Source organism: Anabrus simplex, chromosome 8, assembly GCF_040414725.1.
Source record: "Anabrus simplex isolate iqAnaSimp1 chromosome 8, ASM4041472v1, whole genome shotgun sequence".
Lineage (NCBI taxonomy): Eukaryota > Metazoa > Arthropoda > Insecta > Orthoptera > Tettigoniidae > Anabrus > Anabrus simplex.
In genome coordinates this window covers 121,665,292-121,680,455 of record NC_090272.1, presented here as the reverse complement: position 1 = coordinate 121,680,455, position 15,164 = coordinate 121,665,292, and positions in this window count along the sequence as shown.

The following is a 15,164-nucleotide window of genomic DNA, read 5'->3' as shown; positions in this document are numbered from 1 at the left end:
AGGGCGATAAGAATTATATTATTGGCTCCAATCCAGAAAACATGAAAGTACTTATTCGTGGACAAAATCACTAAACAATATACCTACCCTAGAATGTCACGTTTTCATATGTGGATTAATCTTCGAAATAAATCTACGTGAACGCGAAAACTATGTATACAACTAAAAGGTTTCTTCCTTGCGTTACTTCATATAGAATATATCTGCAAATGCATAAGTCTACTCTTCTAGAGACACAGGGAAACATAGGAATAGGGAATATCAGAAGACAAAATATAGGTATTCTGCATGGAAACTTATAGCAATTAAGTTATATTCCTACTAAAAACATAAATAATGCACATCACTACATACATCCAATGTACATTAAAATGAAAATAGACACACAACAATTCCGGACCTGAAGTACCGTATTATACCCATTTGCGGTCAGAAAAATTATATTTACTACTAGATGTAGTACCCGTCGAAATGAAATGGCGTATGGCTTTTAGTGCCAGGAGTGTCCAAGGAGAGGCTCTCCAGGTTCAGGTCTTTCTATTTGACGCCCTAAGGTTACCTGCGCGTCGTGATGAGGATGAAATGATGATTAAGACAAAGCACACACCAAGCCCCCGTGCCAGAGAAATTAACCAATGTTGGTTAAAATTCCCGATCCTGCCGGGAATCGAACTCGGTATCCCTGTGACCAAAGGCCAGCACGCTAACCATTTAGTCATGGAGTCGGACAGTAACCGTCGTTGACGGGACTCATATAACATATGCAAAGTTATATAATTCCCCAGCTACTTTCTTCCAGTATTCAGGCAGACTATTTTACTCGGGACGCAGCAGTAATCCTATCTATCGGAGATGAGTGGTAACAGAAGAGACAAAGTTTATCACAACAATCGCCAATATAATGTTATTGTTGATCAGTTTTATGAACTTTCGATATTGTAGGCCTGCACATTTAGTTTTCTTCCGATTCTGTGATATTAGAGCATCTAAAGTAAAGGAAGTCGTTCCTTCGTTCACGACTCCCTCTTGTCTAATTCTACAAGCGATCGTTCTTTATGATTTTTTCTGGTTTTTCATAATCATCTTCACAATTTTCCTCGTCGTTACTGATCGATGACTACACGGTTTTACACCTTAAGACAATCATGACAAAACCATCGCCAGTTCACACAATTAAACTATATTTCCATGGATGATATGACTAAAAACAAAAGTCTAAATTCATGAATTGTATTATCATAGTCTATATGGTAAAACTGTATAAGACATTAATAATCGGAAATTGTGTTCCCTATAACTTTTAGTAGGGCCTACGTAGTATTTTTCGATAGGACTAATAACATAGGCCTAGGTATTTAAAAATTAAATTTTAGGCACCTTTCCCTAAACTAAAATTTCATCCAGCGTGAAATAATATTTATAGCCTAGACTTTAGTACCTTATTCTCAGACTTTACATACCGATTTTAATTTAATTCTGTTCACCCGTTTTCTCATGGTTCGACATCGATATGGACTTAGCAACCAAAATAGAAATTCATGACTATGTCTGTCATCATAGCAGGTTCAGCAAAAGTTTATAAGATGTAAATGATCGGAAATTTAATTCTATATAACTTCAGTTATGTAGTATTTGTCGATAGGACCTTTAATAACATACATATTTGAGAATTAAATTTCAGGCCTTCCACTAAACTACCATTTCACTCAGCGTGAATATAAATGTTTATAGTCTAGATGGTAGAGCCTCATTCCCCGACTTTACATACCTATTTTCATTAAATTCTCTTCAGACATTTTCTCGTGATGCGCGTGCATACATACATACATACATACATACATACATACATACATACATACATACATAACATACATACATACTTACATACATACATACATACATACTTACATACATACATACATACATACATACATACATACATACATACATACATACATACATACATACAGACAGACAGACAGACAGACAGACAGACAGACAGACAGACAGACAGACAGACAGACAGACAGACAGACAGAGATGGTGGAATATTAAAAAGTGCATTTCCTTGTTACTGCGGACCGATACAAAAACACAATTCTTTTGAAATTCTGCTCAATGCACAGGCAATACTTTCATTATATATATATATAGATGTCTCTCTTGAGACGACTTCTCTGTTTCGATATCATCAGACCGGTCTTGGAGAACAATCTTTCACAAGGTACCGGTTTTGCTGGGGTACAGAAGTACCTACTTTCTGACAAGTCTCCCTAACGTCGCGTGTTTCGCGTGGTTTTCCTTCAGTATTCAAGGGGATGTGAACAACTAGGTTCATTCTGTTCTCCAAGATATTGCTGGGCTTCAATCATTGCATCACTACTCGAAATGTGTTTTCTATTTTTTGCTGCAACGCGTGCATCGAGGGATTTCCATAGTACGTTTGGATAGCATACACTGTTAGCAGATGGGCGGCAGTCTTCTTCTTGATGAACGTGCGCAGCCAGTAAATGAGAACACTGGTTGGTTAGGATTCTAACCATCTTCTCCGATTTTGTATTACACTCAAGTGCGAGGGTCTTGAACCTAGGGTCGAGGATTGTTCCCATAGCTAATGGAATAGCACTTTCAACGGTGGAAGATGTTCTTTCTATTGCTGTCATCAGACTTTTCAGTACGTTCTCTACAACAGTTGTGTTGATTTGGCCGAGGTAGACACACACTGCTGCGTGCATCTCTATGTGCAAGCATATTACTTTAGAAAGTGACATTTCTACCATCATCATCTGGAATAGCTCCAAATTTGAATTAACACCTATAACGTTGCCCATTCAGATGACGTGAGTGACTCTATGGACGTATCCAGAGCATCAAATGCTGCACAGGTACTGTTCCACATGCTGTCTGTTTCTAGGATAAGTTTGAGTTCTGGATTCACCAGAGTTTCTGCATTAGCACGAGCTTCTCCTTAGCATTACTAGACGACCTGATGTACTCCACGATTTTCCTACACTTTCCTCTTAGGTCAGATACAGACTCCAATCCCCGCTTTGCAATATTAAGAGAATGAGCAAAGCAAAGTTTTATTTGGTCAGTCACCTCCTTTATGTTAGCGCATTATCGGCTACGATCCCTAGTAAATATTATACTCTCCAACTCTTTAGCGTGATGGGTGGCCGTTTGTGTGTCATAGAATCGTACTCTCTGAGGCGCCAGGCTTTTGAGATGAAAATCCTCCGTAACGTAATGACAGATTACTGCCATGTATGATTCCGTTGAAAATGATTTCCACAGATCAACAGTCAGACTTACGTATTCAGCTTTTCGTAGTTATCTTTTTTACTTCTGCCCTCTTTTCTTCGTGCTTCTTCCTTACCATCCGCCGCAATCGCTTTCGCGACGGCAGCAAATATCTTGGATCCAGAGCACGGACAAACATACGGAAACCTTTATATTCTCCTATGGATAGCGGCTGAAATTCTTAAGTCACCATTTTGACACCTCTTCTTTAATCGCAATTACTCCTTCACTTCCCCCTAAACAAGAATAATAAGAAATCATAACTAGGACATTAATTATGCTTACTTATGCGTATTACTTTAATTACCATCATGAACAAGAAACGTAACTAACCGAGGTAATAATTATTATCTGAGTCAATTGTAGGCAACCCTCCCAGGCTTTGTCCGGCAACCGTTACATCAATATGATGAACACGTTTCATGTGCTTTAACATCCCCGATGTATTCTTATTATAGACCTATGCTAACGAAGCATCGCACTGATTGAATGTAACTTTACTAGGGTCTTCATTACCAATTCGAAATTGATCCTATACTGCCGATCTCTTTCGTTGTGAAACCATTGTATGTGAAGGTGGAGCAAATGTGTGTGCAGGAGAACTCTCACGTACGATATTCGATTATTCAGACACAGATTGTGAAGGAACGTACGTCAGGAGTCCCGAGAAATAAATAATTCATCCTGTGACTAGTTTCTTCTGCCTACGTATTTGGTCTGAATTGACACAGCGATGAAGAAAATCACGATATTTTCAACATCGCTCACGCCTATGACATTTTCTGTAACAGCTAGAATAATAATTGTATTTTCAACTGAACAGTTCAATAAATGGAAATATACGTGGAGTGGTCATCAAATTGTAGAGAAGTTCCAATAAACGTAACAACTAAATGTAATTTGACTTTAATGCTGTCCTTTTTTCAAATGTAAATCCGCAGCCTGCTTTTCCAGTCAGTTGGCCGGGTCAGGAATGGTATCTAATGAAGCCCCTTTTTTGCGCCGGGAAGGGTAATTTTACCGGTTGGCAAGGCCTGTCGAACTCCTATGGGCAATGATTAAATTAATGACATGAATGAAATGATTTTGGAATGTGCTACTGCAATAAACGAAGACAGGAGAAAACAAAGTACCCGGACAAAACCTTTCCCATCTCCGCATTGTCCAGCACAAACCTCACATGCAGTGGCCGGGGTTCGAATGGCCACAACAGCGGTGAGAGGTCGACACTCTACCGTCTGCACCATGGAGGGGCCATTTTTTTCGAAATAAATACCTACATAAATAAAAGTACCTTACCTACGTGTATTTATTTTCTTTCGCTAGTTATCGAGTCGATAGTTTTGGATCGGCATGATTTCAATCATAAACTATGATTATTAACTGTGCATTATAATAAAATACATTCTCCAGTATCATGAAATGAGTGTTTTATACCCATCGTATTTTCACATTCCCTCCACGGCCCCTAAATATGAATAACATTAGTGTGGAGTCGCGAAGTTTCTTTCGAAACGGTTGTGGTACTCGGGGTCGAAAGAGTCGGCATTCTCGAGGGGCCTGTTCCACGAACGAACTTTGCAACTTTTCACTTTGTACTTTTCATTTCAGATTTTGTTTCAGCATCACTTTTCAGATTTAGCTTGCAAAGTGAAAATTTAGGAATATTTTCACTTTTCAAGTCTCCTCCATTGGTACAGAAATGCAAAGTGCAAAGAAATGAAGTGAAAAGTTTTCAGAAATCTTGCAAAGAGATGACGCCCTTTTCATCTGTTAATTAACAAGTATGTACACGAGGTTCTCGGCGTAGAATTTGGTTTAGTGATATAAACACGTTACGAAGAGAGCTTTTGTTATCATCAAGAGAGGAAAGTGATTAAAAATCCAACAAGAGAACGTGCAAAGACAGGCTTAATTTTCATAACCTCACTTCGACGGAATTTTGCGAGTGATTTCGTATTACCCCAACACAGGCTGACTATATTCTTGAAATGATCGGCAATTTATTGAAACATGCAACAAAAGGAAATTAATCCCTTTCCGAAAAAGATCAAATTCATATATGCTTACAATGGTTAGTAAATGGTGCCTATCTGCACGGTGTAGCAGCAATGCATGGGACATGACAATCAATTATTTGCAGAACTGTTACCAAAATCGTAGATGTTATAGCAAATGTAATATTTCCTAACATAGTATGGCCTACGTTGGCCTGATAATCTACTTAATATAGCGATGGGATTTCTATTGAAGGGCGAATTTCCCTCTGTATGTGGATGTGTTGGCGGTACTCTCGTTAATATTGATGGGTGTCATCATTTGAAAGGTTATTTTTAAAGTTGCCAAAAAGGATGTCCCGTTTCTCCTTGACCACTTCCAGCACGGCCAGCTTCTTGTAATAAACTTTCTTTGCCATGATAAAAAAAACTGTGAAACTAACGGTACCACAATTATACCGTCAAGTTCGCCGCGAAAAATAAAGCATGCAAATCATAGACTATTAGGCCTATATAGTTTGCCCATGGAATAAACTTGATCGGATCACTCATTCGCAAAGACTTTTCACTTTGCAAGAATTGAAAAGTGAAAAGTGCAAAGTTCGTCTGTTGAGCAGTCCCCCGGCTTCTGTCGCGCCCACTTCTAACTGTTTAAGAGTTAGCATTCTAGTTACTTGATCTTGCCCACATAAATAACGAATTACTTCTGTTACGTGTTTTATCTACATCCTATGTCATTAGTGAATTATCATTGACTATTTCCAAGTGCATATTACTCAAGAAATCAACTTATGATATATGCAGGAGTGTATTCATTAATTAGGTTATAGTGACTGGATGATAATGAATAGAGTCCCAACCACTCCATGTAGAAGAAAAAGAATTCTAGTTACTTTGCTAGTGACTTGTTGCATCGCTGAATTGAAGTCCAAGAAGGTGCAAAGTAGAAGATTCTCCTTGAATTGCTCTCCAAGTTGTTTGGAATTGCTCAAGGAAAATGACCCATTGGCCCGGCCCGGACACACGGTGCTAGGAAATACGTCCGTCTAACTTTGTCCCAGGATGTTCATTCTCTTTCACCAATATTTTTTACTGACGGGTCCAAAACTCAAAGCCCACCAGGTGTGGGGGCAGCCATTTTCTCACCCGAGTTCCTCATTTCCAAAACAATTTTCACTTCTATCGGAGACAACTATTTTTATGGCGGAGGCTTTTGCCATCCGTCAAGCCTTTCTATACATCAAGTATTCGCATCTAGATAGTGCCGACATTGCATCAGATTCCCTGAGTGTGCACCAAGCCTTAAATAATCCCAGTTTCCGGTCCAATTGGTATATTCAAAATTTTCGCAAAATCTGTTTCGATCTACACCAACTAGGTAAAAGGATTACCTTAGTTTGGGTTCCGGGCCATTCAAATATTACAGGTAATGAACAGGCGGATGCCTTAGCTCAGGCGGCAGCTCAAGGTCAGGGTGTTGCGTACAATTTGGCGTTACCCTTTACTGATTACTGGAGCGGTTGTCGAGAGAAGATAAGACAGTTATGGCAGGATGAGTGGAGCCACCCCTTGTGTCATACAGGACGGAGTTTATTTACGATCCTTCCGAACGTCCCACGCTCTCCGTGGTTTACTAAACATTATTATATGAGACGTCACATTACTAATATTATACTTTTGCGGCTAAATCATATGTACACGCCTGATCAATTGTTTCGTATGAAGTTGGTCGATTCTAACCTCTGTAAATGTCGTACTTCGGTTGGTACAATTAATCATTCTGACTCGAGTAAGTGAGTGAGGCGAGGAATTCAAGAGAGAATATGTTATAGTGCGTGCGTCAGTGTTGTTGATATCTGTACTTGTCAGAATCGACTTCAGGGTACTCCGCTATTGAGTATTGTATATAGTGTCATTGCTGCTGTGTAAAACTGTGTGTTGTGACGTACAGTGTAAATAAAGTAACTTATAAAAGGAAGTGAACGTGTTCTCGTGTGATATTTGTTTACTTCAAATAAAATCGCATCGTAGAACGATAAATTGGCGACCGTGATTCATTTAAAAAGATGGCGGGCAATAAGGAACTAGCTGAGTGTGGTTCGTGCATAAATCAATTACTGCCGAGGACGACTACATCATCTGTGACGGTAAGTGTCATAGAAAACATCAAAGATCGTGTGTTAAGTTAAATAAACAGGAATTCAAGACACTAATTGAGGACAAATCAAAGAAGTGGTACTGCGGAAAGTGTGATAGTGTGAATGGCGATATGGCCGCAGGGCCGAGTGACCATAAGCTTGTGGATATGGAATCTGTAGTTACGGACAACCACAAAAGGCTATGTAAACTAGAAGGAATCGGAGCTGAACAAGCGGAAATTAGAAAGTCGGTAACCTTCTGTGCTGAGAGTTTCGACGGTATTAAGCGTCAGCTGCACAAAATAACTGATGACTTTAAAAACGCTTTGGCAGAAGTAGCATCATTGAAGTCTAACGTTGCTGTCCTCGGAAGGGAAAAGACAAGAACATATGAAGAAGTCTCTAAGCTTAGAGAGGACAATCAAGACCTCCAACAGTACGTCCGAAGGAACAACGTAGAAATTCATGGACTGCCTCAGCTTGGTGACGAGAATCCAGTCGTAGTTGTGAAAGCACGTGGCAATGCGCTCGGTGTCGAAGTGACTGACAGTGATATTGATGCGTGTCATCGTCTACCCAAAACGAAGCAGGAACTACCTCCTCCTCTCCTTGTAACATTTTGTAGCCGGTTAAAAAATGATCAGCTGCTCGCAGCAAGAAAGAATAAATCAACACTAAGCTCAAAAGATTTAGGTATCCAAGCAGCTAACCGAGCTGTATATATCAATGAACATCTGACATCAGGGAATAAATATCTCCACAAGATGGATATAAATATATTTGGACAAGGGACTGCAAAATCTACGTAAGAAGGACTGAAAACCATCGATCAGTGCGAATAAGGAGCATTGATGATATTAGAAAATTCAGTTCGTCAGTACCTGCGGTGCAGTGAACATCGTTCCTCAGCTGACGTGTGCTTTAGTGTAGTATAGTTAGTAGGGAGTGAGTGTGTTACATGGAGAAAGCAGTTGGAGGCGGTGGCACCAACCGTCCCCCGAATCTGGACATGGATTTGGAGGTCGACCACGAAGAAGAAATTCCCGCAAAGAATGAACAGGTAGCAGTGAACTCTAACGATGAAAGGCCTCCGGCTGACAAAAATCTCTCAAAAAGCGACAATAGCTCATCACCTACAGAATTGTATCCACGTACTCATAGGGGTCCTTATTTGATTAATGTTGAACCTGTGGGAAATAATAATACAGGCAATTTGCATCCTATGGCCTTAGGTCGACTTTTTTATGACAATAAAATCAGTGGCATAAAAACTGTTAGTCGTAAAGGTGCTCGCCGGATTCAAATTGCATTTAAGTCTGGCCAACACGCCAATAGTATTTTGCACCATCCAATCTTACCAGAAAAGAATCTAAAAGCTTACATTCCATCATCCAGTATTTATCGTATCGGAATTATTCGTGGTGTGGATAAAAATTTATCCAACGAAGACATAATGCAATTCATTGACTCTCCCGAACCCATTAAACAAGTGCAGCGAATGAACAGAAGGATTAGTGTTGGTGATAAAACAGATTACGTGCCTACTGATTCCGTGAAAGTAACCTTCCGATCTCAAAACCTACCGGATCATGTATCTATTTTTAATGTGCTCTTAGAGGTTGAAGTATTCATTTATAATCCTATTATATGTCAAAATTGTCAGCGATATGGACACATTGCTAAAAATTGTAGGGCCAGCAATTCTCGTTGTGGGAGATGTTCTCTATCCCATTCAACACGGGAATGTCAGCAAACAATGTTAAAATGTCTACACTGTAATCTTAATCATTCAGTGGGATCACATTTATGCGAAGCTCATAACAAACAAGTTACTATTAAAAAAATTATGTGCATTCAAAATATATCTTTCGAAGAGGCACAAAATCAAGTACAGCCAAAGGCATATAACCCACTTTCAGTAACGCAGTAATTTCCCCCATTACACTCTTCTGAATCAAACCAAACAGTCGAGCTTCCTAAAAAAAGAAAATTTACGGAAGTCATCTATCGTGAACCTCGGGTCACACCTCCCCCTGGTTATGATAGGGACGGTTACCTTCAAATACTTGGACCCATCAGAACAGAACATCGTTCATCTCCCATAACTAATACTACCCACGCGCCGAGTGGTTCAGGGATTCGGTCTACAGTGTCATCCTCTAATAATGAACCAGGAAGTAGTTTCCAGAAGGATAATTCATTATCCTTTAACCCAAGTAAACTACAATCGGCACTACGTGCTGAGTTTTTAATACTCATGGAATTATTAGGGGGTAACCCACAATGGAGTCACTTGGTTAAGAGTATAAATGACAAAGTCAATAGTCTCATTGAACATGGCAATTTCGATTCTCCAGTGGAATTGTAAAAGCATACTAGGTAAGAGACATGAGTTAGTTAAACTTATTAATGAATATCATCCCCATATAATATTAATTCAAGAATACTGCTTGAAACCCATGTATACTTTTCGATTTGCGCGTTATAAGGCGGAACGAATGGATGGTGGTGAATATGGCGGCGTACTAACGCTTATTGCCACTGGAATAACATATCAACGGTTGGAGGTTGCCCATCATATAACAGGCACCTTTTTTGTAGCAGTGAAAATTAATGAACTGGTCATTGTGAATCTTTATTGTCCCCCTCGTATACAGGGTACAGCTACACAGTGGTAAATTTTTTTATCTCAGTTTACTCCTTATCCCCATTTTATAATTGCCAGCGATATGAATGCCCATCACACCGCATGGGGATCTCAGCACATTTCTGCTAAGGGTAGGAAAATTCTTAATGTAACGCAGACCCTAGACCTACTAATATTAAATGATGGATCTCCTACACGACTCACAGCACCGGGGCAAGCTAAAAGCGCTGTCGATCTTTCTATTTGTAGTATCTCATTAGGTCACCGTAGTTTTTGGCAAACAGTTAAAGATACCCATCTCAGTGACCATTTCCCCATATTTCTTTCACTTAGTGGGAATATCGGCTCTATAAATTTCGATTCTTCTACAAATAACCAACACCGGCTCGACAGGTCATTCCATGATTTTGATTTTGATATGTTTCATAGCTATTTATATGCCAAGCTCAAACTCAGTTCTTCCCCTATCATGCAATATTCATCATTTCTTACTGCAATTACCGAATATCTCAATATGTATCATCCTATTCACCCCAAAACATTCACGTCCAAGCCTGAACAAATTGTAATAAGATGGTGGGATAAACAATGTGATGCAATGGTCAAACGCCGCAAAATTCTTTTCCGACAACTTCGAACTAACTTCACATATTATCACTATATCCTTTACCAGAAGTATACTGCACTTATGAAACGCACCTTTAATCATAAACGAAAGGAATCCTGGGAAAAATTCATCTCTACTATTCATAGAAATACTAAGCCACAAATTATTTGGTCTGCTATTCGATCCCTAGGTTGCATTCAACGACAACACAATATTGTTACCATTCATCCTGATAATCTACAGACATTTTATAATGAACTATCTCCAGATTTCGTGATACCCCAATTTCCGCTGTCTTCGTCCGTACATAATGTTCAATTTGACACACTTATGCAACCCATTGACCTAATAGAATTCCTCACCGCTGTTGAAGGTAAGACTTCCACTTCCCCGGGTCCGGATTACATTACTTACAAAATGATACAACATTTTCCACACAGAGCTCAAAAAATTTTAATCACGTATTTCAATTCGGTTTTAACGTCCGCCGCAACTCCACAGGATTGGAATCAATTTCTCCTTGTGCCATTAGAAAAACCACCATCTGAAGGACATGTATATCCACGGTACCGAGGCATAACCTTGGGATCCTCAATTAGGAAGTTTTTTCTACGTATACTGCTCAGTCACCTAGTATGGTGCTTGGAATATTATGATTTATTGCCAAAATACTAATTTGCTTTTATCAAGGGAAGAAGTACTTTTGACGCTATAAATATTTTCTTAACGGATCTTACTTTAGCTAGATTTCGAAAACAAGATACTCTTGCCATTTTCATAGACATCAAACAGGCATATGATAATGTTAATATTAAAGTATTACTCCAAAAATTAACGGATATGCAATTTCCTCCCAATTTTATCACTATCATAGGGCAACTTTTATACTATCGATGCCTACATGTTAAATCATCATGGCGGCCTCCTAACATTCGTTATACTTCCAAGGGCTTACCCCAAGGTGACGTACTAAGTGATATATTATTTGCATTATACCTCAAGGATCTTGAAACACTCATTACTCGTGATGCTCGCATAATTACGTACGCGGACGATGTCCTAATATACGTTACTAAAAGTACAGTATTGGAAGCCAGACAAACCATCTCGCAAGTACTAAACAACGCAAATAATTGGTTCAATGACCATGGATTAGAAGTCTCGCAGAATAAGTGTGGTGCCATGGTATTCACCAATAAACGAAGTTATGATCAATCACCAATACAAAGTAGTACTTTAATCATTCCAATTCGTACAACCTATAAATATTTAGGTATATATTTAGATAATAAGTTAACCTGGAAATATCATTTTGAATCCCTACACTATAAAACAAATAACTTTTCAAATATTCTCAAAACTATCGTAAGGAGGAACTGGGGGGCGGACCCAGTCATGGCGTTGAAAATCTATAAGAATACCATACGATCAAGGTTAGATTACGGATGCTTCTTTTTTAACATGGCATCTGCCACCCTTGTCCATAAATTAGACGTTATTCAATACAAAGCGATACGACTATGTATTGGTGCATTGAAATCAACCCCCACTAATGCGTTGCTGGTTGAAACTGGAGAAATGCCGTTGTTCTTACGGAGAAAGTTTCTAGCAAACAAGTTCTTACTAAGAAAAATCTCGCTTACCTCCTATTTGTTATTTCCTAAATTACAACTTCTCTCGGAATATTTTCAAAAATACCCTAATACTAAATTAAAACCGCCTGACCTCTTAACAGCCTTTGAAAACATTAGAGATTATAACAATCAAGTCATTAAATGTCCCTCTCTACTTCATTATTCCTTCCCATACTCTGTATCATTGTATAAACCACAACTTATTATATCCCAATTCGGATTCAATACCAAACAAAGCATACAATCTTCTCATTTTATTTCTTTTCCGTTCCCAGTATGCCTATCTCCTCATCAGGATACATTAATTATTTACACGGATGGTTCTCGAAAAGACCAAGGTGTCGGAACACCCTACTATATACCTTCATCTAAAACCTCCGGTAAATTATCACTACCCAAACATGCTTCTATCTTCACTGCTGAAGCATTCGCCATTCGGCAGGCCCTATTATATGTCCAACTTCATGCTATACCAAAAGCCATCATATTTTCTGATTCACAGAGTGTTCTAAAATGCATACAATCAACTCAAAGCCCAAGTTCGTGGTATGTCCTCAATATTAAAAAACTATTATTTAACCTAGACCAAAACCATCAGGATATAACGTTGGTCTGGATTCCAGGCTATTCTAATATTAATGGCAATCTTAAAGCTGATTTACTTGCCAAGGACGCTGCTTTAGGAGGAAATGGGTTCAACTGTAACATCGCTATTCCCGCTACCAATATTCAACCTCTCATAAAACATGCACTTTGTCAGGAATGGCAGGACGATTGGAAAGGATCTGCGACTTTAAAGGGTGGTTTTTATTTTAATGTGCAACCTTCTATCTGTTTACGGCCATGGTTTGCTAAAGGGATATACACACGTCGGCATGTTACCACCATCATTCGCCTTCGTTTTAACCATGCACTCACACCAGACCATAAATTTCGATTTAAGTTAAATGACTCACCGCTCTGTAATTGTGGTAACGTTATCGGGGATGCTAATCACATTATTCTACAATGTAAAACATTTAACTCACAACGAAACATTCTCTTTCAACGATTATTAGAACAACAGGTTGCCTTTCCCACATGTGTCTCTTGCCTAGTATCCAATCTCACACCGAAAATTGTGCTGGCCATCACGGACAACTTAAATCAATGTAACATTTGTCCTTGAATACTCTCACACAATTAAATTACTCAATGTGATGTATCTAGTTCTTCGTAATTTCAACATACATTTTTCTGATAATAATGACCAATCGTTCTATACGCATACATGTAACATTCATATAATAAAATATAGAGACTACAGTGTTCAAGCGAGTATACATTTGGTGACTGGGTAAATTGCGTGTGTGCAGCGCCCAACAACACAAAAGAAGAAGAAGAAGAAGAAGATATTAGAAAGTTGCAGAGCGAAGACACAAGTGTAACGGCACAGCCAAGATATCATATCAACACTTGTTAATGGCAGTACCTAGCTGTTACAACATATATTCCATTTTTCTATTAGGCTGTTATGAAATTTAATACGATTCCAAAAATAATTTTGTTTTGCAGAACATCAGTTCATATACAGTTGCTTCTCACCTGGACGGAAACAGCTCTACTGGTTCGTCAAAATCGTACAGTGCGGTTAGGTGCTTGTACCTAAACAGCATGAGTATCCGAAACAAACTTGAGGAAATAGAAATTCTGTTACACATTATAGGTCAGGTAGATATATTGGCTGTGACAGAAACCTGGGTAAAATGTGAGGAGGCGGAATACTATAATATACCAAATTATACAAGCATCTTTTCACACAGAGACGGCAAAGCTGGAGATGGCTTAGGTATTTACATTTCGCACTGTTGGAAAGTAAATGTGAAAATGAATTGTGAACTTCATAACTTGATATGGGTTGAAATTTATGGGGATAAATTTAGTAATAGTAAATATAAAAGTATTGATTTAATTGCAGGATATAACACAAATAGGAATAATGCCACACCATTTCTAGCACCCCTCAAACATTTTCTAAGTAAAACAACTAACAATTTATGCCTATTTTTGGGTGACACGAATATTGATATCTTAACTAGTGACCAACTAAAAAGAAAATACATGAACCTGCTTTCTTGCTATGATTTCAAGCAATGCAATAATTTATATCCAACACGAATATGTGATACCACAAGCACTTTAATAGATCATGTGTCTATAAATAATTCTGGAATATATTATTTATCAAATGTTGGTAGCTATATAAGTGACCATAATATATTAGTATTTGATATTCTTTTGCCAAATTCTAAATCTCCATCACAATCACTTGAACTGAAAAGGCTGAAAGCAACTATTGTAGACCGAAAAGATGATAGACCTGAAAGTAGTAATATCACTGAACATAACACAAAAGTCATAAACAACACTACTAGTAGGATTGACATAATGTATAATTCCTTTATTGACCAACTACCGCTTAGTACACAAAGACAGAAAGCACAAAGTCATGGAACACAAAGAACTGGTAGCTTGCCATGGATATCTTCTGAACTTCTCAGCCTTATTAAGCGACGTGACATTTTACATGCGAAACTTAAAAATCCCACCCTAAAGAATAACATCAATCTCAATCAGAAATATCGCAGGTGTAGAAACAATGTAAGAAATCTAAAAAGGAGCTTAAGAAACAAATATTACTCTTAAAAATTTAGAATTCATAACAAGAACCCAAAGGAAACGTGGAAAATGAAATCATACATAACAGAAAAACAACAAAAGGCGATAATTGTACATCTCTAGAAATAGATAACAAGATAATTACAGACAGTCAGGAAATATGTGAATCATTAAATTTATATT